General features: G+C 43.7%; 1 long non-coding RNA gene across 1 annotated transcript; it reads right to left on the bottom strand.

The window, feature by feature from the left end:
* Positions 1-11,284: 11,284 nt before the first annotated feature.
* LOC146765075 (uncharacterized) lies at positions 11,285-20,036 on the bottom strand. The gene is made up of 3 exons (XR_014950310.1): positions 19,695-20,036; positions 14,234-14,372; positions 11,285-11,569 (listed from the first exon to the last, which is right to left on the bottom strand). It is a non-coding gene; the product is annotated as an uncharacterized LOC146765075 (long non-coding RNA).
* Positions 20,037-24,515: the final 4,479 nt, after the last annotated feature.

Here is a 24,515-nt window from a genome sequence, read left to right as displayed (position 1 = left end):
GACATTGATGTAGCAAGTACTGCCCAGGTTGCAGAGTCCTGCTCCAGGTCTCTGTCTTTGCTGCCAGTCCATGCAAATCTCCTCTGGGGGAAAGAGGATCCTTTGTGGCAGAGCCATTCCCTCAGGAATGCTTGCCGCTGCAGGGAAATTATACATTATGAGATATGACAATATTATTGCTTGAAAGCACATTCAAATGTTGAGTTCTCTACGGGAGCACCAAGAACAACAGCTCTAACTGCCGTCACAGAAGCACTAGAGAAAGCCTAACAGCCCATTTACGTCTACAGGTATGGAAACAGTTTTGGAAAATAGTATGTTCCCCTGTTTAGTCTGCCAAAAGTCCAACAAAGCCCACTCTGATTTCTGGACCTCAGGCTACCTTCCTTCCCCTCTAGATTCTTGGATTATCAGTTCATTTTTCCTCATTGTAACGTGAAAAGAACAAGCAAATACCTATGGGTGTCAGATCTTTCTAATGTCAATATCCTCTTTCAAAGTCTTGTGCACTAGCGACAGAGTGACCAAATGCATTTTCCCGTGTCTAACCAAAATCACCTGTGTCAGGCTGGCTGCTCTCAGGAAACACCCCAGATTTCACTCTAGTTTGTTAGCACACTGACACTCAAGAATAAAGCACCAGCCATATTGTCTGTGGGCATTCACAACGTTCAAGGCTGCTGGCAAAAGTGTTACAGAAATTATTTCCTGTTGCAGCCATTGCTCCTCTCAGGAACAGATGGAAAAGTTGTGGCTGACAAAGGATCCAGATCCTCCTCCAGAACAGATCAGAACTAAACCCATCTCCTGTTGAGAAAGAAAATAAATGTAGCTTGAAAATTTAAAAAACTGAAATGCGACCCACAGAATAGCTTTAACTGTCAGGATCATTTTGTTGGTGCTTGTAGACACTGCAAAAGACAGAGAATGCTTGAAAAAATGCAGACATGCAAGTAACAAAGGAAGGAGGTGTGTTATCCTGAAGACCAGTTCAATCTTTATTGGTCTGCTCCTCGGGATACCAAGCATTGGGCAGGTGAGGTCACAGTGGCTGGACAGGTGCCACATCTCTGCCCCTTTGTGACATGAGGCTGCATGGGGATATCTCCTGTTGTGCCCATGGAACCGGCTACCACAACCCAGGCAAATGGAAGTCACTGGACTGCCCCTGGTAAAGAATTCACCCACCAACCAAGTTCCTGTCTCTTCCTGGAGCTGCAGCAGCCAGAGGAATTAAAGGCTGCTGAGAGCTATGAGCCCAGCCACTGGTTTGGCTGAAACACTTGTAGTGCTGGGGGTTTCTTTTCCATTCTTCCCAGGCAGTGTAATTTGTCCATGTGACCTGTGTAGTAAATCACCTGGGCTCTTAGGGTTCATTTTCAATTCATTCTCTGCCCTTAAGGTCAGCCTCAAGCTGATCCTGAACTAGAAATACCAAATAAACACCTTCAGAAACTGTGTTTGGGTGGACCTTCAATGGCTGCTAGGCACCCACCCAGCTTCTCTCTCACCCTAGCTCACTCATTCTTGCTGGCTTTTTAGCACCAGAATTCTTTAGAATCCACCTCTCAGGAGAGCACATTAGAATCTAAAGCCTCATTTTAAGCTCACTGAAAGTTCAAAGCCTTAAGTTCTTGATGCCCAAAGTCTCATTTGGAAGCTAAAACAAATTATTTACAGGGTGTAAATCTGCATTTTTAAGGATATTCCTTTAGTATCCATATATTTTAGTCTTTTTTTTAGGAACTACAGTTTCATTTTTAGGGTCCAAAAGATCCTGGTTTAAGTCCAAACTGACCTTGTTTAGGCACAAACACCACTGTTGTAAATGCAGGCAAACCCAATGGGAAGAGATTATTATGTCTGACTCAGTTCAGAAGGCTGAATGATTTCTTTATTACAATTATGCTAAAATATATTAATATACTATATATAGAAAAATACTAAAACTACAAAACCTACTTATTCTATCATTTCTGACTAACACAACTCGTGACCCTCTCGTGAGAGTCCAGACACAGGTGGATTGGATTGGCCATCAGGCTCAATCCTCATCAGAATCCAATCACCCCAGGTAAACAATTCTCTAAACACATTCCATATGAGAAAAACAAGGAGCAGAAATATAAATTGTTTTCTCTTTCTTTCTTTCTTTCTCTCTGTGAACCTTTATGAAAAAGCTTGAGAGAGAGAGAAATGTGCTTGCCACACACCGCGACTCATCTGAAGAGCTCAAAGCATCATTTTGAAGGCTCCAAGTTCTATTTGGAAGGTCCAGAGCTTCATCTGTAGGGTCTAGAGCCTCAGTTGTTTTGATCTCAGAGGGGAGATCTGTGGAAGCTAAGAAGAGGGTTTGAACCCCAGAAAGACCTTTTGGACTTTCTAAAGAAGGCTTTGGACTCTACAGATGTGCCTTTACCCTACAAATGAAAATCTGGACCTTCCAAATCAGGTCCTACAGCCAATAAAAAGTAATATAAAACAGGCTGGAAGCTCAGAAATTCAGGTTGTGGCCCTAAAATTGAGGCTTTATGCATGAAAAAAATTAATAGGTAAGATGATACAAAAGACCCTTTAGAACTTAGTGATTCTTCTCCACTGCCAAGAAGTTAAGCTTTAGGCTGTCATGGGGAGCTAAATGCCAGCAATAGCTTTCTGTCCTGTTACCTTTTGTGTGGAAGAAATCCCTGAACACATTCAGTTTTGGATGTGCTCTCTGAAAAGTGCAGCAGGGCATTTTGAAGTGGGCCTTTTGCTCTCCTCAGAGAGAATTGCAGGCCATGCTCCAAGGCTATGGGATTCCCCACATCTCTATGCAGATGAGGAGGAAATGGGTGTTGTCCTACCTTGTAGAGCAAGAGCTGTTGTTGGATGTAGCCAGCCACTGTGTCCCAGACAGCCATTCACTCTGGAAAGCAAAGCCAGGCTGTGCTCTGCATCTGCTGGCTCTCAACTCTCCCAGAACCCCTGGGCTGTGGAGCATTGGCAGATGTGCCACTGCTGTCTGCAGCCTTGGATAGAGACACCCACAGGACAGCTGCCGTGTCCCACAGTGCTGCATGGGTCCTGGCAACAGTCCTGTGGTGTCTGCAGATGTCTGTACCTCAAGGGGTGATGCTGGGCCAGTCTCTCCCAGAAGCCTGTCTTGGTCTACCTCATGCTGGTGAGTTGATCCTCAGTGGAGAAAGCCCTGACAACCTCTAAAATCTGCAGCTCCCTGTCTCAAGTGTCACAGAAGAAATGTTTCATCTTTCCCAAAAGGCTATTGAAGGATGAGCCACCTGCAGACAGACTGTTGAAGCTGACATGCGCCCCAGTGTGACTCGGGGAACACCCACACCACCGCAAAGAAGCAAAGACGAGCACTCTCACTCCCTCCCTGCCCCCAACCCTCCACACACACCTCCCCCACCCCAGAGTGTCTTGGGACATAATTTACTCATGAGTACATGAGGAAATGAGTCTTTGAAATCTTAAAAGAAGGATTGGAGATGGCCAAATTGCAGACTGAATTCTAAAAAGGGGCTTTGATCCCCGACACTGAAGTTTTAGAAAACTAAAAAGGAAGGTTTGGGGGCAAAAATGAGCCTTTGGACTCACAAATAAGGCTATGGAACTTGAGCCTCAAAAAATAATGCTTTGGACCCTCTAAATATATCTTTCAACTCTAAAAGCATAAACCTTGGCAATTATTAACTGCTTTTTAGGAATTTAGCAAATTTTAGCAATCTTATAGTCTAAAAATATGGGTTTAGACTTTAAATTGACTATTTGTTCTCCCAAACACAGGTTCTGGTGATTTACAATGTATGCGGTTCTCCCTCTTTGTGTGGATTGTGTCATAAAAGTAATGTTTGTACCTGAAAAACTCAGGGTTAAATCTGAAAAATAATCATTTGGACCTTGAAAATGTGTGGGATCTAATTTTTTTTTTTTTTCCCCTTGGGTTTCAGATTCAGATTCTGACCCTAATAATGAGGGGGCTGCAACTAAAATATCCCTGTGGTATAAACCCTGTTCTTGGCACCAAACATGGGTCTCATAAAAGGTATTCTGAAGAAATTTAACTTAATTACAGGCCAAACTAGTATGTCTTAGGTTAGAAATAAGGGTATGCATTCTATTCCTATCTGTTAGGGGTGCAGAAGTTATCTTCTGTTAACTGGGCAGTTTTCTTTATCTCTTCCACAACCAATCCTGCTTCTGGGGTGATATTTAGGCCATTGAATCTCACTGCATGATAAAAATTACATCATCCCATTGTGAGAAGATCTGCCCAGAGTGAGGAGCTAAGCATTCTTACCTGGATATAATTAGAGATTTAAAAGACCACAAGCAGCCTTTTCCCACTAGATTCCCAAAAGAGCAGCTTTCTTCTCTACTGGATTCCCAGAGGAAGACTAGGCCCATCTGAACCACTACTAGACCTTCAGAAGAAAACTACACCCTTCTACGGAGTCACTCTTCAAAAGAACCACATCAGTCACTTCAGGAGGGCTGCAGCCACCATATAATAAGACTGCTACCAACACCCTGACCCGCAGCACATCAGGTTGCATTTTAACTCTGTCAGTGGTTTTTTCTTTGTACTATTGCATTTGTATTTTTTTTTTCCTAGTAAAGAACTGTTATTCCTATTCCCATATCTTTGCCTGAGAGCCTTTTAATTTTGAAATTATAACAATTTGGAGGGAGGGGATTTACCTTTTCCATTTCAGGGGAGGCTCCTGCCTTCCTAAGCAAACACTTGTCTTTTCAAACCATAGACAGATTTTGTTGCCCAATGTGCGGCTTGAGGGCATTGAGAGAAAAATGGTGAAAAAGGGAGTAACAGTTCTTGAGTAATCTAATTTTTGTGTGCTGATATAGAAACCTCATTAGGTGTCACCATGTAGTCTATCTGTCTGAGACTGAGAAGCAAGATGTTTTCTATTGCCATCTGTGTAGCCCTTGCCCTCTGGGCAGTTTTCCTTATCTCCTGTGAATGGGCCCATCAATGTCTCCGAACATGGCTCAGAGATAACTCCCTCCAGAGCCATTTCTGTTTAACAGGGGATCAAGAGCCCACCACATGACTCAGAATGGCATCAGCCTATGGTGAGATGCTCTGCCCGGGGGAAGGAGCTAAGCATTCCCACCTTTATATATCCTGTGATTTTTCAGACAGAGAGACAGCCTTCCCACAGGTTTCCAAGAACACACATGTTGCTATCATGCTGGCATGGTAGTGTGGAGGAAGGGTTTTAGAAAGGCCTTGGGAATGGGAAACACCAGTGCGAAACCCCCTCATTTTGTGGCAAAGATGGGTCCCACATTTGCCCACTGCCGAGGGAGAGCCCCGGGAATTAGAACTCCTAGGCTCTGCAAAAGCTGAATATTGCATTCGATTTGATTATTCCCCAACCAAAGAAGTGAAACTATATGAGCAAGTCAAACAGTACAAGGTAGAATTCAGGGCGGGTCAATGGTGCGCAGCTATCTATAAGCGAAGGTTTACATCCACCACTGATTTCCATCCCTGCAAGCTGGACAAGGGAATGTGGGGACAGACCATACCCAGGAATCCCCTCTCGTCTTATTGGAGGTCCATGCACTTCTGGGCATCTGACCCTTGCTTCCCCCAGCATGACCCAAATTCCAATTGGGAATTGGTCAGCAAAAGGTGAGAAAAAAATTACTAAGCAGAGTACAAGTCAATTTGATGAACATTGTGATGCAGAAATTTTCCATTGGGCAAAATCCAAAAGAGTTGCCATCTCTGTGTTTTTACCATGGGTTGCAGCAGCCAAAGCATTGAGTGAATTAGGCAATCTAGAATGCTGGGTGACGAAGCAGGCAAATTTAACATCAGCAGCCCTGAGTGACCTCCTAGAGGACGAGGAAATAACCAGAAAGGCTACCCTCCAAAATCGGGCAGCTATTGATTTCCTGCTGTTGACACATTGTCATGGATGTAAAGAGTTTAATGGATTGTGTTGTTTTGATCTGTCATCTAAAGGTCAGAGTATCCACTCATCCATTCAGGAAATGAGAAGCCTCATTGGGAGTATGAAGAAGGAAAATGAGGATTGGTTTAAAGATCTGTTCAAAGACTGGGATCTTTCTGGGTGGGCAGTGTCTCTTTTAAAAGACATCTTTTACTTTCTAGTTGCACTGTTTTTAGTTCTGTTAGCATTCGGGATTCTTGAGCGAATCATCTCCAAGGTCATCACCTCAAAGCCAAAGGCTTCCGCGCCTGTTTTCATCGCTGCTGCTGTCACAGAAGGCGATTGGTGGGAAGACGACAAGCAGAATGACACTGCAGTTTAAGAGCCACAGTTTTACCTTCTCCCAAGGCACCGTTCATCTTATTAAGTAAAGAAGAGGGAGATGTTGCTATCATGCTGGCATGGTAGTGTGGAGGAAGGGTTTTAGAAAGGCCTTGGGAATGGAAAACTGAGGAAAAGATACATTTCTGTATGCCCCATTGTTTCAGGAAAGTTTCGCTTCAGCATTCCTCTGTAAACCCCCTTCTCCCCACCCCTGAGCAGTTCCTATTGGACCCGACCCCTGTGATGATTCTGATGTGCCTAAGCTGGACAGTGTCTCCATTGTTTAGACCTTATCTCTTAATTTTGCTGTATAAAAATTGTATCTGGGCAGTAGCCCAGGGTCTTTGGTCCCTGCAACCATTCAGGCAATACAATCTCTTTGGACAGCATACCATTGGCCTCTCTTTGTCTCTTTATCTCGATCCCTTGCGGCAACCGAGGCGCACCGGTGCTCAAGACTGTGCTAACCCAGCCACTGCCTGGTAAGCCCAGTGCAGTGGGACCGCAGCAAACCCCGGTCCCTGGAGGGGACAGCTAGCCGGAGAGTCCCGGGGGGCCGGGGAGGGATGGGGGACAGCCACAAGTGACCCCCGAAAGCCGCACACACAGTTTTCCACTACACTAACTACACCTTTTCTACAAGACCACTGCTCAAACAGAAGCCACATCTGCCACTACAAGAGGACTGCAGTGTCATGGTTTGACACTGGCACAATGCCAGTGCCCCCATGAAAATGTGATCCCTCCCTTGAATGCTGTGAAGTGGAATCTAGAACAGAGCAAAGCAGGCCCAAGCTTAATAACAGAAAAAAACTTTATTAAGCTACTACTACAAAAGAAAAGAGAAAACTAAAGAAGGGAAAAAAACCATACAAAGATCAAATGAAAACTTTGCGAAGCATTCCTCCCCCCACCACCCAACTCCAACAAACCACAGTGAGACACAATCTGGACCCCAATCAGGTTTCCACCCTCCAGACAATCGATACTCAGGCCTTCGAGGGAACAGAGTCTCTCCTGTGCCACAGACCCCTCAAGAAAACACAGCTCCACATCCTGTGTTTCCATGTCACACATGGCACCGCCCGGAGAAAAGTTTGCCATGGTGACCCCTCTCCTTTCCATGCACAGTGCTCTCACCACCAATGAATGGATGGACAGACTGCTTTTAGGATTTTTCCTTTCAAGGATGCCCTGCCAAGAGGGGAGAAAACAACAGTTCAGTTTTTCATTGTTTGGGACCACAGTCCCCGCCATTTTCCATTTCCCCTGGGGCCGAGGGCTCAAGAACAGAGATCTTCTTCTCTTCTCTTTCCTTTCCAGGACAGGGGGCACCACCACAAACCCCCTAACCTTTTCTCTGTTCACTCCATTTTTGTCTTTTTCCCAGCTGAAGCAGGTCTCTTGACTCACTGGCACCCTCCCAAAACACAGTCTCTCTTGGAGGAGAAGATTGGTTCAGGTTGTGGCTAACATGGAAAAGTCCAGCCAAAAACCACTCCTTGTCCCTCTCCCATCTAGAATTCCTCCTTCTAACATCCCAGGGTCCAAGGTGTCCCTCTTCCTCTCTTTCAAACCGAGGAGGGGAAAGGAAAATTCACAAAGCTTTCATTTCTCAAGGAAGGGTTAAAAGTCCGAACTCCCAGGGATGGCTCAATGCCCAGACATCCAGCAACTCCCACACACTGGGCACCTTGCAGTTCCTCCCCCCCCACCCCACTCCTCCTTCCTCCTGGTGGAATTGCTGACAGAACTGCCGCTGTCTCTTTCTCTCTCCCTCTCGGGAGAGAAACTCTGGGGGGGGGGAATGGAGACATCCCAGATTTCTTCCACCTTTCCATCTGCAGGGGCCAGCCCGGTTCCAGTCCTTCCACCACCCTTGGGCCTACCTTTGTCAGGCCATGGGGCTTCCCCTCCCCCACCCAGCTCGTGGCTGGGTAGGGGAGAGTTTGCACTGCATGCTGACCAGAACCAAAAAGAGCGAGTTCGCCTCGCCATTCTGCTTTTAACCCCTCTGTGTTCTCAGAGGCGTGTCCACCTTCAATTGGTCAATATCCATATTGACCTCTTCCTTCCGGGAAAAATTCTCTTTCCGTGTCAAACCACGACATGCAGCCACTCCAATTTGGACTGCTACCAGCATGCTGGCCAAAGGGGTGTCAGGTTTTATTCTGACTTTGTCGGTGGTCTTCCTTTTATATTATTGCATGTATTTTGTCTCTTTTCCCTTTTCCCAGTAAATTATATTTCTGACTTAGAGTCTCTCACTGGTTTTGTTTTCAAACCAGAACACTAGCTTACCCTGGCTTGGATGGCATGTGGTCGTGGCTATACTTCTCCCATTTGCAGACCCTTATCTAAACATGGGTCCTATAACTAAGGGTACTGTGGCTGTTATTCAGGTTGTTTTATGGGTTAATAAGGTGAGGAATTAATAGATCTTTAACTTCCTCTGGAAGGCAGGTACATGGATTCAGAGGTACCACACACTAACTGTATGCTTTGGGGGTTATTTTAACAATGGTACCTACTGTGAGGAAATGACACCAGGGGAAATTTTCTCCCAACCCTTTAACCATCTCTTTGGGTCTGCCCCACCAGTTTTTGAAGGGTTCAGATCCACTCAAAATGCTAATGATATCATACAATTGTTGGTGTTGCTGATAGGCCTGTTCTATTTAGCATTCAAGAATAAGGGAAGATTAACCTGGATAACCACCCTGACACCTACACCAGAGAGTAGGGATGCTGTTACCCTGGAGCCTGAGCCTGCCCCACAGTCCACCTCAGAAATGAACCATCCAGATTTGGTGGGGGTTCTGGTGAAGAAGACAGGCCAGATGCTGAAGGAGTACATTTCCCCAGCTGGTGAGAAGCCCTCCCCCTGCTTCAAAGAGGGAGTCTAATAGTGCAGCAGTGGAACCCACAGATGTTACAACTGTCCAGGTTCCAGCTGAACCACAAAGGCAGTCACAGCCAGCAGCAGTTGCCCCTGTAGAAATAAGGAGGTCTAAGATTAAATCAGAGCACCCAGATTGGATAAGAATGGAGTGCCCTCACAACCCACAGAGGAGCCAGAGGTTGTGATCATCACCAAGTCCCTGATGTAGAAAAGTCTCCATAATCTGCACAATGACGTTGTATGATGGCGACATGAGGCGTATACAACCTGGCTGCTTCGGGTCTGGGACCTTATGGGTACAGGCGTGCAGCTGGATGGTGATGAGAATTTGGGACTCTTGACCCAGGATTCAGGTATAAATCAGATTTTTGTAAGGGAGCCAGGGTCCCTTTCCCTCTGAGAGTGGCTTTTAATGAGTGTCAGAGAGAGATTTGTGCACAGGGAGAGAATGCAGGAGCACCACCACAGAATGCACTGGAAGGGATCCATTGAAGAAGAGATCCAGCAGCTGAGAGAAGTGGAAGTATTGGAGGTACTCTTTGGGAGGGATGTATGCCCAGGAAAGAAATAATAACCAGGGCTAGAGAGGCCCTGCCTCTAGCCAGGAGGAGGCAGAGGCAAACCAGATCTTCTGGATGGTGTGGATCCAGTGGCCTGGCATATCAGAGCCACAGAAATATGGCACCTTAGCTGACACTGGTGCTCAGTGTACCCTAATGCCATTGGGACACGTAGGGGCAGAATCTGTTTCCATTGCCAGGGTGATGGGAGGATTGCAGTATTGATAGTGGTGGAAGCTGAGGTGAGCCTGACTGGGAAGGAGTAGCAGAAACATCCATTGTGACCAGCCCAGAAGCCCCATGTATTCTGGGCATAGACTTTCTGTTACAGTGCGCTCAGGATATGCTTTGCGTCTTTTTCCCGGGACCCCTGTGGTTGGAATTGGATAAGTGTGGTCCCTTCCTTCCTTCTCTGATGGGGTTGGCAGAGAGCCAGAAAGCCCTCCCTGTCCAGATCCTAGATAAGGCCATGGCCCTTCCTGTTCACTCTCTTTTCCCCCTTATCTCATGGAATAAAGAAACTGCAACCACATTGGGGGAATTGGAGCCTCTTTTGAATCTTTGCCCATCTCCTGATGTGCCTTCCCTCAAGGCCTTGTATATCTGGGCTAGCCTAGTAATTTGGGGGGCTGAGAGGGATAGGAGCATGAACTTTCTCCAGAACAGCTATTACAAAGACCCAAAGGGACTCAGGAGGACTTTTGGCATAGCTGCTGTAGAGGCAGAGAACATTAAGCAATTGAACACCTTACCTGCCTCCCCAAAATACAGAAATACTAGAACACTGACAATCCAACTCTTCTGGGATGGGAACAAACTATAGCCTTATTTTTAATAATAAATACTTCCTACAGTTATTTTTAATAATAAATACTTACTACAGTGTGTACCTGTAGTTACCATAAATGGAGTAAAAGCAAACACAAACAAGAAGCAATGTCTTCATGTAGAGTGTCCTGAGTAACCCCGAATGTTATTGTTATAGTATCGACCTGTGCCAAAAAAATCATTACTGCGTCTTTAAGAGCCTGCGGGCCGGAACGGGGGCTGGGGCTCGGCAGCGCCTATTTAAAGTTGGAGCGCGCAGAAGGAGCTGTCTCTGGCCTCGTGGTTTGCTCCTTGGGTTTTTTTTGCTGCTTGTCAGTACTCACAACAGTAGCAACTCAAGAAGCTCTGTTTCCCAATCAAAAAGTGTTGCAAAGTAAATTTTGAAACAGCTGCCTGCAGTCCCAGCCAGGCATTGAGTGGAGCAGCCCCGCTCTGTGCAGCCCGCCGCAGCCTCCAGCGGCGCCTGGCCGACACGGGCAGGCATGGAGCCGCCCGGGCCCGGCTGCCTTGCCATGCCTTGCTGTCTTCTACCGAGAGGAAGAATCTCTCCACGAGTTCTAGGCCTTGAGTATCAGCCGCCAGAGAGTGCCAGCCACCTTCGCCAACGGAGCTGCCACTGCTGGAGCGATAAGAGAGATGGATGCTGTTATAAATTGAGGCGAATAATTTGATTCAGCCTTTTAAGATCAATTAATAATTTTATTAATTACAGCAAGCTGTAGCAAGCAAACAGCGCTGGGTGCAGCTGCGGAGACTGTGTTCCGCCAAAAGCTGACCCCCTTTCCTTCTCTTCAGTCCCTTTTTATCCTGCATAAGTGAGGGTGATGAGTCTCCTTCCACTGTGGTTATCAGTTCCAGCACAATGGGTTTTACAAGTGGGGGTGGTGAGTCTCCTTCCACTGCGGTTATCAGTTTCAGCAACAATGGGTTTCCACTGCGGTTATCAGTTCCAGCCAGTCCTGCAAAATCTTTCACAATCTTTGTGGTTACCAGTCAAGCCTGCAAATTCCATGTCCCGACTTCCCCCCCTTTTATCCTAATTTCATACTTTTGATGAACAAACAAGTCAATGCAGTTCCTCACAGTCCCCCATTCCATATTTTATCATTTTGTTCATCAAATCATTTTATTTCTTGGTGGGCTAGAATTAAAGTCTCTTCTACTTCAGGATCTCTAGGGAGAGTTTCATATTTGGCTTTGATTAGCATCAGGTGTGCTGCTTCCAATCTTCTTTTTACTATTTTAATTACCTTGTTGAATATACATGGGCCAAATGTTAATCCTAACACTAATAATATTAAAGGACCCGCAATTGTAGATAGCAAGGTAGTTAATCAAGGAGAGTGATTAAACTAGGTCTCATACCAGCTCTGCTGGGCCTCCCTTTCCCTTTTCCTTTTCTCAAGTCCTGCTTTTAGTTTTGTTATAGTGTCTCGTTCCACTCCAGTGTGATCTGCATACATATAACATTCTTTCCGGAGAGCCGCACACAGTCCTCCCTGTTGTAAGAATAGCAGATCTAGTCCTCTTCTATTCTGCAGAACTATTTCTGATAAGGACTTTACTGACTTTTCTAATGCTGATATTGATTGTTCTATACGTTTTAAATCTTCGTCTACAGCAATCCTCAGGGAATTAAACTCCTTTGTTTGTTTTACTAGGGAGGCTACTCCCGTACCGACACCTGCTCCCCCTGCAAGTATTAAAACTGCCACTGTAAGTGCGGTCAAAGGTTGTAGTTTTTGTATGTGGTGTTCTGGGATGTTTTGTACATTATACATATATTCGTTGGGGTGATAGATAATTTTGGGAATCACAGCCACCTGTATACAATAGTCAGAGGTTTCGTCAAATATTTCTAAGGAAATACAGGGGGTGAATCCTCCTTTTGAGCAGATCCACTTGGTGTTTTTAGCGGGAACTAGCCATTTAGCTGGAGTATCTTCCCGTTTAGCTTTAGTAACAGTCTCACATAAATATTCCAGGTGTGTGGGTACTCTGCCAATACATCGTCCCCTCCCCGTTGTTGAAGCCAAAGTCATTCCTTTACCTCGGGAATCTTTCCAATTACATTGCGGGGGATTGTTACCATTAAGACGTCTCGCCTTTTCAGATATCCCTACAGCTTCGTAAAATGGAGGCCTAACATTAAAGCAGAGCCAACAGTGTTCTGTTAATTCTGGCTGAGTAGCATTTAAGACTTTATATACTCACTCCATTAATTTCCAGAGAGTGTTAAACTGGGAATCCCCACTTGGCGGTGTTGTAGGAGTTGAAGTTTGGTTATCTGTTATCAGGTTCCTAGCTGTTAAATCCCCAACTATTACAGGATTAGGGCCCACTGCCTGTGTGTCTGCTGGTACAGGCCCTTTCTTTATGGTAAATACGCTCCCTCTGTCTTTTTCAGGTTCCCAATACTGAAATCTCCATGATCTTCCCACTATCCATCCTGGGTCTGTGGGCTCAGTTATGTTTAAATGCACAAATTGGCAACTCCCTTTCTACTCACCTAAGAAGACGCCACTAGAATCCTTTTGTGGAGGTGTACACCCATATGGTCTCCATGATACTTTAAGAAATTTATTTCCTGCTGCTTGCCAGTCTGAGGCTATTGTTTCACACCCTCAGTACCCACAGAAATATTCTCCAGGGTAATTGTAATACCCCTTTCCTGGGTTCGATGCTGGACACATGTAAAATCTTGTGGTATTAAAACAGGGCTCTACAGGGGCTAGTTTACATAACTGTGGGGTAAAAATAGGGGGTCCGAATGTTATCTGACTCCGAATTACCCTGCCATCTATTCCGGTTAGCGTCCACTTAAAGGGCTGGTGCAGAGCCGAGGAACCCTCCCCTTTATGTATGATACAAAGCATTAAAATACTTATAATCTGCCAATAAGGGTGGGGTCCTGACCTTGTTTTTATGGCATAATATCCTGTTTTCCCTTTTTGGGTTTGTTGCCTTTTTCGTGTTTCAGAGGCAATCAGACGGGTCATCCAGGGGAACCTAGTACTCAGTTGGCAATAGTTGGAGCATTTTAGCATTATTCTATTGGGGGGGGGACCTGGCTTTTTCCCCTCTGCCTCGCTCGCCAACCCGGGTGCTTTGAGCCGCGAGGTGAACCATCTTCTCGGCAGCAGTGGTACTCACCTGGGCGTCCCTTCCCCTGCTCCTGCCTAACTTTGTACTGTTCCCAATTTTTATCTTTGATCAGGGGTGGGTCGCACGGGACCCCTTTTAGTTCTCTCCGACAACACCTTTTTATAATTTGGGCAACAAATGGAGTGGGTTCGTTTGTATGGAAACAAAAGTTTCTTGGATGCACTCTTTTTGTGTATATTTTCCACCAATCCTCAGACTCGAAACGAACCCACTGATTTTCCAATTCCCCTAATTTTAACACAATTTTGGTTAACTTTCGTTCAGCCTTATAGCATTTTGTACAGACCCCAGTTGGCGGCCTCCCCTTCTGGCAATGGACCTACTACCGTTCTTAGCAAACTACATGCAAAGCACACAAAAGGATAACAATCACAATCTACCTTATTACAAATTATCAAATAATCACTAACAAGCAGGTAATCATATCCCTTTTGTTCCCCTTTGTGATTAACTTGAATGGTACACACAGAGTTCATCGGTTTTTCTTAATGGTAACCTTCAATTCCCCAGGCAGGCTGGTCACTTTCCACTGGTCATCTGTGGTGATCGGACCTTTAACTCGACTGGCATGCGTCCACCCCTTCTCGGCTGTCCGTATCGCAGTTCCTGTAGTAAGCAGAACAACAAAGGGGCCTTGCCAACGTGGGGTTAAAGAATTTTCTTTCTAGGATTTAATAAGCACATTGTCCCCTGGTTTGATTTTATGTATTGTAATGTCTAAAGGTGGCCTCTGTGTCAACATCCCTTTTTCTCTCAATTCCTGCCTTCAGCTCATAATTTGTATAATATAATGCTTAATCTGGGAATTCTTCAAGCATGGATGGTCTGTAGGGGCTTCCATATCATAAGGCATTCTAAATAGCATTTCAAATGGGGAGATTCCTACATCAGTTCGGGGTTGAGTTCGAATATTTAATAAAGCTAGAGGCAAACATTTTACCCATGATATCTTGGTTTCTAACATCAGTTTCATCAGTTGTTTTTTTATTTCCCCGTTCATCCTTTCCACTCTCTCCGAGCTCTGTGGATGCCAAGGAGTGTGATATTTCCACTGGGTTCCTAAGGCCGTTAAAACATCTTTTGCGATTTTAGAAGTGAAATGAGGTCTCCTATCTGAGTCTAAATATTCAATTAATCCATATTGGGGAATAATTTGTTCTAGTAATACTTTTACTACGGTATTTGAGGTGGCTCGGGCAGTAGGATAGGCTTCCACGTAATGGGTCAAATGGTCTACTAGTACCAATAAATATTTATATCTCTCCACTTTTGGTAATTCTGTAAAATCTACTTGTATGTGTGAGAAGGGTCTTTGTGCTAGCTCCCTGCCGCCCATTGGTCTTTCTCTCAGTTGTTGTTTATTCACTTTTTGACAAGTTAAACACTGTTAAGTTACCTGTTTTGCAAGGTTATAGACTCCTATACACATATATTTTATAGCAAATTGATCAACCAAGGCTTGTGTACCCCAGTGGGTTTTCTCATGGATTGCTTGTAGGACCCTCATTGCCATCTCTTTTGGGAGTACTTCCCGCCCGTTGGGCAATACCCATTTGCCTTCCTCTTTTTCTCTTATCCCCATCTGGCCTAATTTCTCCTTTTCTTGCACAGTGAAGGCTAGTATGTAATCAATAGGTCCATGAAACCAGCAATGTTTCTTTCGAGGGGTATCACAGGCACATTTTATTGAGTCTATTCCATAGTATTTCCAGCAAACCTAACACGGTGGATCTTCTAAGTCAGCTCCACAAGTGGAGCAATCCTCTCTCCTTGTGACAAGCTCTGTCCATGGCTTTAAATTCATCAGGGCCACTCGTTTCGCTTCCTGGTCTGCCAAATTGTTTCCTCGTATCGAATTTCTAATCCCTGCTTGATGTCCTTTTACATGGACAATGGCTATTTTCTCTGGCCCTCTCAAAGCTTGTAATACCTGCCGAATCAATTCTTTATGTACCAGCCCCTTTCCCTGTGAGTTAATAAGTCCCTTTTCTTCCCAGATTTTTCCAAAAGTATGAACTACTCCATAGGCATATTTAGAATCTGTGAAAATAGTCCCACTTTTTCCTTCCAATAATTTTAGAGCCCTAAGCACCGCATATAATTCGCATGCTTGGGCTGACCAGCTGGGGCTAAGGGGACCCGATTCTGCTGTCTAAAATGTTTTCCCATCTATTATAGCATACCTGGATTTCCTTTTCCCTTCCAGAACTCGAGAGGACCCATCTACATATAATCGAGTCCCTTCCTCTAGCTCTTTTTCCTCAAGATCCAGCCTTATTTTTGTTTGTTCTTCTATTTGTTGAAGGCAATCATGTGTTAGTTCTGTAATTGGTTCTCCATATAAAAACTGGGCCGGGTTTTGCAGGCTCATTGTTTCTATACTTAACTTAGGAGAAGAGACTAGGATGCCTTCATACCTTAGAAGTCTGTCATCCATTATCCATTTATCAGCCTTCTGTTGCAAAACTCCATGAATGTTATGGGGAGATAAGACTTTTAGCTCACTTCCAAAGGTTATCTTCCCAGCTTCCTCTACCAGGAGAGCAGCAGCCACTATAGCCTGTAAGCATGTGGGCCACCCCCAGCTAACGGGATCCAGGAGTTTGGAGAGGTATGCTACTGGTTTCTTTTTCCCAGCCAAATCCTGAGCTAATACACTATATGCTACTCCCTCATTTGCACAAATAAATAAGTAAAATGATCTCTTCAAATCTGGAATGCTAAGGACTGGAGCATTGACTAGTTCAGTTTTTAATGCTTCTAATTGATCTTCATAATTGGTGCTCCATTTCAATAACCCATCATTAGTTAATTTTTCATATAAAAATTTGACTTTTCCACTAAAATTTTCGATCCATTGTCGGCAATACCCGAAGAGTCACAGTAACTGTCGGACTTGTCTTTTGTTCTGTGGGGCCTGTAGGGAAAGTATTCCTTGGAGTCTATCAGTGTCCAATTTCTTGGTTCCCCTTGTTAACCAGTGCCCGAGATATTTGACCTTTACTTCTACAAACTGTAATTTTGACTTAGAGACTTTAAGTCCCTTAAGGCTTAAATAATTTAGGAGTTTTATACTTTCTTCCCTTACTTTTTTTTCCTCTTTCCCTGCAATTTATAAATCATCCACATATTGTAGTAACACCATCCCTTCCCCTAAAGAATAACCTTCCAGTACTTGTTCTAAAGCTTGTCCAAACAGATTTGGGGATTCTGTAAATCCCTGGGGAAGGACTGTCCACCTCAATTGTTGTTTTCTATGTGTATCTGGATCCTCCCATTCAAAAGCAAAATAATCTCTAGAAGTTTCCTTAAGGGGACAAGCCCAGAAGGCATCTTTGAGATCTATTACACTATACCACTGGTTTTCTGGGCCAAGTTGACTTGAAAGGGTATGTGGGTTAGCTACCACGGGGAACCTTTCAACGGTTCTTTTGTTAATTTCCCGTAAATCATGTACTAACCTATAACTACCATTGGGTTTCTTTACTGGTAAAATGGGGGTATTAAAAGGGGACATACATGGTTCTAAAAGTCCCTTTTCTAAAAGCCTTTCTATTTCTGGTTTCAGTCCTTGCCTCCCCTCCTTAGATATAGGATATTGCCTAATTCTGACAGGTATCTCTGGGTTCCTAATAGTTACTTCAAAGGGTTCAGTATTCAATTTTCTTACACTATCAGGGGTATACTACACCTCTGGATTAATCTTTTTCTCATCCTCAGCCTGGAGAGGACACAATTTTACTGTCAGTTCCCCCTCACTAATCTCTATCCCTATCCCCAATTCAATCATCAAATCCCTTCCCAGTAAATTATAATCTGCTTCTGGTACTAATAAAAACGACCCAATTCCTAATTTGGAGTTACTTTCTAAGAGTACATCCTTGATTATAGGTACTCCAAAGGGTTCCCCTTTGCCTCCAATCACCTGTATTATTTCAGATGAAATCTTACACCCTAGGGGAAGGGTCTGGAGGGTCGATCTTTTTGCCCCTGAGTCCACAAGGAACTCATATTCTTGCTGCTGGGGACCTATTTTTAATTTTACCAGGGGCTCTGTTCTTTCTCTTGTCCCCAGCAGATAGAGCCCCTGACACCCCTAATCTTCCTTAAACTGCTTTTCATCAGCCATCCTTTGTCGGCATTCCCGTTTCATATGTCCCTTTTTCCCACAGTAAAAACAAACAATCCTATCTCCTCCACCTTGTCTTCCTTCATGCACCTGTTGACCAGCTCCCCTCAAACCTCCTGGGTGACCACCACCCCTTCTCTGGGGAGATTGCCTCTGTCCTTCCCTTACAGCTGCTAACATAATCTTAGACTGCTTCTTGTAGTTCTCATCCTCCCTCCTAACATAAACCTTCTGGGCCTCCCGCAGTAACTCATCCAGCCCCCTTGCTTGCCACTCTTCTAACTTTTCCAACTTCTTTTGAATATCCACCCACAAATTTACTACAAAATGAACTTTCAACAATGTCTCTCCTTCAGGAGTGTTAGGGTCCACCCCTGAATATAACTTAAAGGCTTTTCTCAGCCTCTCCAACCACTCAGTTGGATCTTCATCCTTCTTTTGTTGTTCCTTGAATGCCTTTTGTACATTCTGTCCACGAGGGACAGCCTTCCTTATTTCCTGTATTATTATATTTCGCAAATTGCCCATATGGGTACCGTGTAACGGGTCTTGATTCCACTGGGGATTATGTAGGGGCCATTTAATATCTGCTAATGGTCCCTGTTGATGTTCATCATCCCAGATTCTCATGCCCATTTCTCTAATCATTCTTCTTTCTTCTGCAGAAAACAAAATCCCTAACATGGATTGCATCTCCTCCCAAGTATAAATATTAGGTCCCAAAAATTGATCCAACCGCTTTGCCACCCCTAAAGGATCTTCTAACAAATGTCCCATTTCCTTTTTAAATTCCCTAACATCCCCTGAGTTTAATGGAACTGATATATATCCTATTCCCAGAATCTGGGCAGGCTGTCCTGGTTGCGCAGCATTCGGGTTAGGCACCATTCCCATTCCATGCTCTCTAAGGGGAAATATACCCAATTCTTGCTTTCCCTTTTGTCGGGTCTGGCTTCAGGTTACTCGCCGAGAACCCTCAGGGATATTTTCCTCCAACCTTTCACCTTCTGGTCCCTCATCCTCCGATAATTCTTGGGTGGGTGCCGAGGGACCCGGGTGGTCTATTAGCAAAGGTTCCGGGAGGGGGGGTCTAAAAGTTGTGGTGGTGGAGGTGGCAATGGAAGAGGTGGGGGTGGTGGTGGTATGTATGGAGGGGGAATGCCTGGAGGTAATTCAATTTCTTTTGTCCTCTTTTTCTTCTTCTCGGTATTGAGAGCAAATAATTTTGCCCTTTTCTCTCCTCTTATCCAGAGGGCTGCATATTCACTTTCTTCTAGATTAAAGGGTTCTTTTGAATTAACGTAGAATTTAAGGCCTGACAGATCCAATCCTCAGAAGACCCAAATACTGGCCAATATAACTGATCCCCTCTTATTTGTTTCCCCCCCCAAACTTCCATGCAGTAATGAGCCATTTTTACTTTATCTTTTCCCTTCCTAGAAGGAAAGTAATTCCAATATTTAATCATTAAGCCTAATGGACTATCCTCTGAAATATGGGGAAGTTTTACAGGGATTCCCCCACCCATGGGTTCAGCAGGCTTGCTTTTCCTCTGACCCATCTTCTGGAGTGCCTTCTAACACACACACACTTGCTTCCCTCAATTCGTGGCCCAGTCCGTCGCCGGATATGGGAACCGCACTACTATGAGGTCCGCACTTGCTTGGGGAGTCCGAGCTGCCGGCCCCCCTCTCATACACCACACTCGTCACACTCCAGGATCCCCACCCCCGACCAGGCGGTCCCATTCTCCCAGAACAGGCCTCCTCCGGACACCAGGTCCTTTGGAAAATACTTACACCATCCGGTGTCTTCGCCTGGGGCTTCGTGCACAAAGATTAAGGGGGTCACCGGCAGTTCCTTGCTTGCTATCGGATTTCAGGTTCGTCGGTCGGAGTCCGGGGAGGAGTGTCCCCGTAATGCCACTGTTAAAGCAAAGGCAGTGAGGCGCCTCCTTAGCAAGGCCTCCTCTCCGGGTGTTCCGATCCGAGTCACGGCACCGAATTTGTTATAAATTGAGGTGAATAATTTGATTCATCCTTTTAAGATCAATTAATAATTTTATTAATTACAGCAAGCCGTAGCAAGCAAACAGCGCTGGGTGCAGCTGTGGAGACTGTGTTCCGCCAAAAGCTGACCCCCTTTCCTTCTCTTCAGTCCCTTTTTATCCTGCATAAGTGAGGGTGATGGGTCTCCTTCCACTGTGGTTATCAGTTCCAGCACAATGGGTTTTACAAGTGGGGGTGGTGAGTCTCCTTCCACTGCGGTTATCAGTTTCAGCAACAATGGGTTTCCACTGCGGTTATCAGTTCCAGCCAGTCCTGCAAAATCTTTCACAATCTTTGTTTGTGGTTACCAGTCAAGCCTGCAAATTCCATGTCCCGACTTCCCCCCCTTTTATCCTAATTTCATACTTTTGATGAACAAACAAGTCAATGCAGTTCCTCACAGATGCCACCATTCTCCCTTCGACTCCATACATGTGGTCAACTGTGGGGGCCACCATCTGGGGTAAGGGGTCACTCTGCCATTTTGAGTTTCTTTTTTCCTGGGAGTCCCTGAGACTTCAGCAACTTTGTAATTAGTGACTATTACTGTTAATTTTTGCCCATTGCTGTTTTGCCTGGTAGTAGGCTGTTATTTTTTCCCTTTTTGTGCCTACTTGTATTAGTTTCTCCTTATTGGTGGAAAGGGATTGATGAAAACTGTAAGGGGAAGAAACCATTTGAAAGCATCTGGTTATAAAAATAGTAATAAAAATTAGAGCAATAAGAATTTGGACAATCATAGTTAGGACAATAAAGGACAATAAAAAGCAAAGAATTACGGATATCTGGGTGTCTGGCACTCTGCCATAGAAACACACCTAGCAAATGAAGGATTAACTCTTAAAAGTAATAGCCTGTTGCACATTCATATATCTTATACATGATGCAAACATTCTTTTCAAGCAAAGGATGTCTTCTGTTTCATTTCTTCCCCCCACCTTCATCTTGCAAATAAATTTTTTGGCTCTTAGAAATCTGGAGAAGTCTGAACAGTCCCGATAAGGCAGCAATAATTCTTCTCTTGAGGTTATTATATGTAATAAATGTAATTCGAGGCAGTATAATATGATATGTGTAACATTTGATATTGTTACAAGTACACACGCCAGCATTGGGAGCTGCCCCCACATATTTGAAAACCGGTTTCTGACAAAACCTCAATTACAACCTAATACATGTGGCTCACCCGGAGATGGGTCATTTCTCGAGGTGATACAGGAGTCTAGGCGTTGATGACCCCAACAACGGCTCTAGATTGGGATCCCTGAAATACTCTGGGCTGATACATCTGAAAGCTGTGTTCGCGTACCTCCATCAAGAAGATTCATCACCACCAGACCCCAAATTGTTCCACGCTAGTACAGAGAAAAGAGACTTTATGAATATATGGGACTTTGACTAGGAAGAAAAGACTCATTGCCAAAATCCCAGCCTCAGGCAGAATATTTCCTATAAAAACTGCTTGTACCAGGAGGGTGGTCTGTGGGCATAGGGGGAACCTTTGCTCAGGCTATCTGCTCTGTGATGCACCCAGTGCTGATCCTGGACTCAGCGCTGTCCTTTTCCTTGTGGCTGGCTCAGAGAGAATTCAATCTTAAATAAAATTTTTATTTTTTCATTTTTAATTTGTCTTGATCAATTTTTATCTATAACAATATCTTAATGTCTTGTTGCTGTTATCTGTATGCAAAGAGTTTCTTGGTTATCTTATCCATTCCTTGAACTAGTTACAAAAAGTATCTTACATCACATAGTTTCTGTTTTAATATTATGCTATAACCTAAAAACTATATTGACTACAGTACTTTAAAAGGATTAATACAAAGAAAGTAATACAATATAACTTTCCAACATAACACATATAGTATTTCTTTTAATATTTGTGAAGAGCCAGTCATATAATATGCATTTTTCACAGCATCCACCTTTTAAATTGTCTTAAACCAAGACATAAAGGAAACAGGATCTCCAACTTGGCTCTTAGAAAAATTAACCCTGTGAAAAAGGCATATTATATGATTGGCTCTTTGCAAATGTTAAAAGGAATACTATACGTGTTATGCTTGCAAGTGCTGTATCAATCTTTTTTAAGTAGTACTGTATTAATCTTTTTCAAGTAGCGTGGTAATTATAGTTTTTAGGCTGCAGAATAATATCAAAATAGAAACTATGTGAAGTAAGATTTTTTTGTAACTAGTGCAAGAAACAAAAGATAATAAAATTTTTCACATGATCCTATTTGGATAGAGATGACAGCAACAAGACACCAAGATCTCAAGAAAAGAATTATTGCCTCCTTGTCAGAACGCTCAGACTTCCAGGAGACAAGAAAATTCATTTACAAGATGATGGGAGAAGTTGATATTAAGCAGGAACACCCTTTGTTTGAAAAGAATGTTTGACTTTATGTGTGAGATATATGAATACACAGTAGGCTATTGCTTTTATGGGTTAATCCTTTGTTAGGAAGGTGTGCTTTTCTGGCAAAGCAAAAAGTGCCTGGATGCCCATAATTCTTTGCTTTTTATTGACTTTCATTGTCCTAACTTTGATTGTCCAAACTCTTATTACCCTAATTTTCATTACTATTACGCTTCTAAAATTTTAACACAAGTTTTTCACAAACCCCAAGACCAAACCAAATAGAATTTTGCAGGAAAATTCACTACGCCAGAGGTTTATATCCAAAAAGGAGACAGAGGATTCCTGTAATTTTATTTGAATAAAGGGAGAGGCCATGGGGTATTTCCCTGGGGTCTCTAAGCTTACTGGAGGATGAAGCCTCCTTTTAATCCTATTTTCATGGCTGTATCATCCTCTATTTTCCACATTGACTGTGGTACTTGAGGGGTACAGATTTCTTTAATCGCTTCCTATAGAACTCCCTTAACATGTTACACCCCCCCACCCCCCTTTCTTTTGTTCATCATCTTTAAATTCAGGAACATGGCCTTGGTTGAGCAACATTTCCTTGTAAACTCGTAACATTCCTTTCTTACCTATCAGTCTCTGGATTTACCGACAAGCAGGCTTACATAGACTCTTAGTAAAGACACACTCATTACTTTAAGAATCATCTTAAAAGTCACCATTTTAAAAGTTTGAACCACCTAAAAATGTGAGTTTTGAGAGGAAAGATGTGTCCTAATATCTTTACAAATAATTTGATGGGTGAAAGTATGGGTGTTAGCATCTTTGAAATGGGTCTTAATGTTTCTACTAACTTTGGCCAGCAGGTTTGTTACTTGGCCCTGACAGTTTGGCTCCTGAATAGACAAAGGTCTGAACTTCTGAACTTTGGTGTAAAATGACAGCTTCAAGAGGAGATATGTGGTAGGCAGTTTAGGAAGGCTGTACCTTCCTAGTTCTTCAGCCAATAGGGAAAGGAAGAGAACAACATGCAGCCAGGAGTTTGTGATAAAAGGAGGCTGTGTTCTCCAAAATCTTGAGAGAGAAAAGATCTGTGGGTGTGTGCCCCAGTGGACTCTCTCCTTTTATTCAAATGAAGGACTCCTTTGTCTCATTTTTGGACATAAACCTCTGGCATCTGTGCATTTTCCTAACAGTTTACTTTGGGACAGATACATTAAAATCTACCCCATGACAACAAAAATTAACAGGATAGAGAGTCCAAGTGCTTATGTACACTAATATCCATACAAAAAGTTTGCACACAACATTGGGACTATCTTTGGTTTAAAAGCCACAGAATAAAAATCCTTAATCCAGGTCCTAAAATACCATATAAATTCTAAAAATTATTACAGCTCCCCTTCAGTCCTGGGCCATGGCATCTCCAAGGTTCCCTGGACCCTCTCTGGGCCAGCACACTGCAAGCCTTCAGTCAAAATATGCTCTAAAACATTCAGCCTTTCCCTCCATCACCTCTGCCTTCCCTTTTGTGGTGGGTTCAGTGCTGACCAAATGTCAGTGCACCCACAGAATATGCTTACTCATTTCCTGCTGTGAGATACGATTAGGAGGAAGGCAAAGTAGGCTCAAACCTTTAAAATGTTAGAAAGAAAACTTTATTAACAGAAACTAAAAAAATAAGAAGAATCAGAATAAAACCTTTGAACACTTCTCCGCCCCTTACGAACACCCTCCTTTTCTTCCCAATGACAATGTAAGAGACAAAACCTAAAATTTTCAGTCAGTTTACCACTTCTAGAATAGTGTTTCTTCAGTTCACACAGGGAGAGGAGTCTCTTTTTACATGCCATGGAGACTTCTAAATGAGAAACAATTCTCTTGTGGTTTCAATTTCCATGAATAACAGCCACCCGGGAATCTGCATTTGTGAAGCCCCTCCCATCTTTGGCAGCCTTCCCACTGAAATAGAGATTTTTGGAGTTCACTTGAGTTAACAAAATGAATTAAGCATTTAAATTTTAGCTTGTAGAATTATGTGTTGAATTTCAACCTTTTACTTAAGAAACCTTGCCATGGTACAAAGAGCATCGGTAATGCAAGTTTCTGAAGCTTCTTGCATAAAGAACAACAATGGAGAAAGCCAAAGATGCAAAGAACACAGATAAAGGGGCTCCTCTGTCTCCAAGCTTATCAAGACTG

This window comes from Lonchura striata, chromosome 28, assembly GCF_050655825.1.
Source record: "Lonchura striata isolate lonStrDom1 chromosome 28, ASM5065582v1, whole genome shotgun sequence".
NCBI classification, from domain to species: Eukaryota; Metazoa; Chordata; class Aves; order Passeriformes; family Estrildidae; genus Lonchura; species Lonchura striata.
This window is presented reverse-complemented; position numbering and strand designations above follow the sequence as displayed.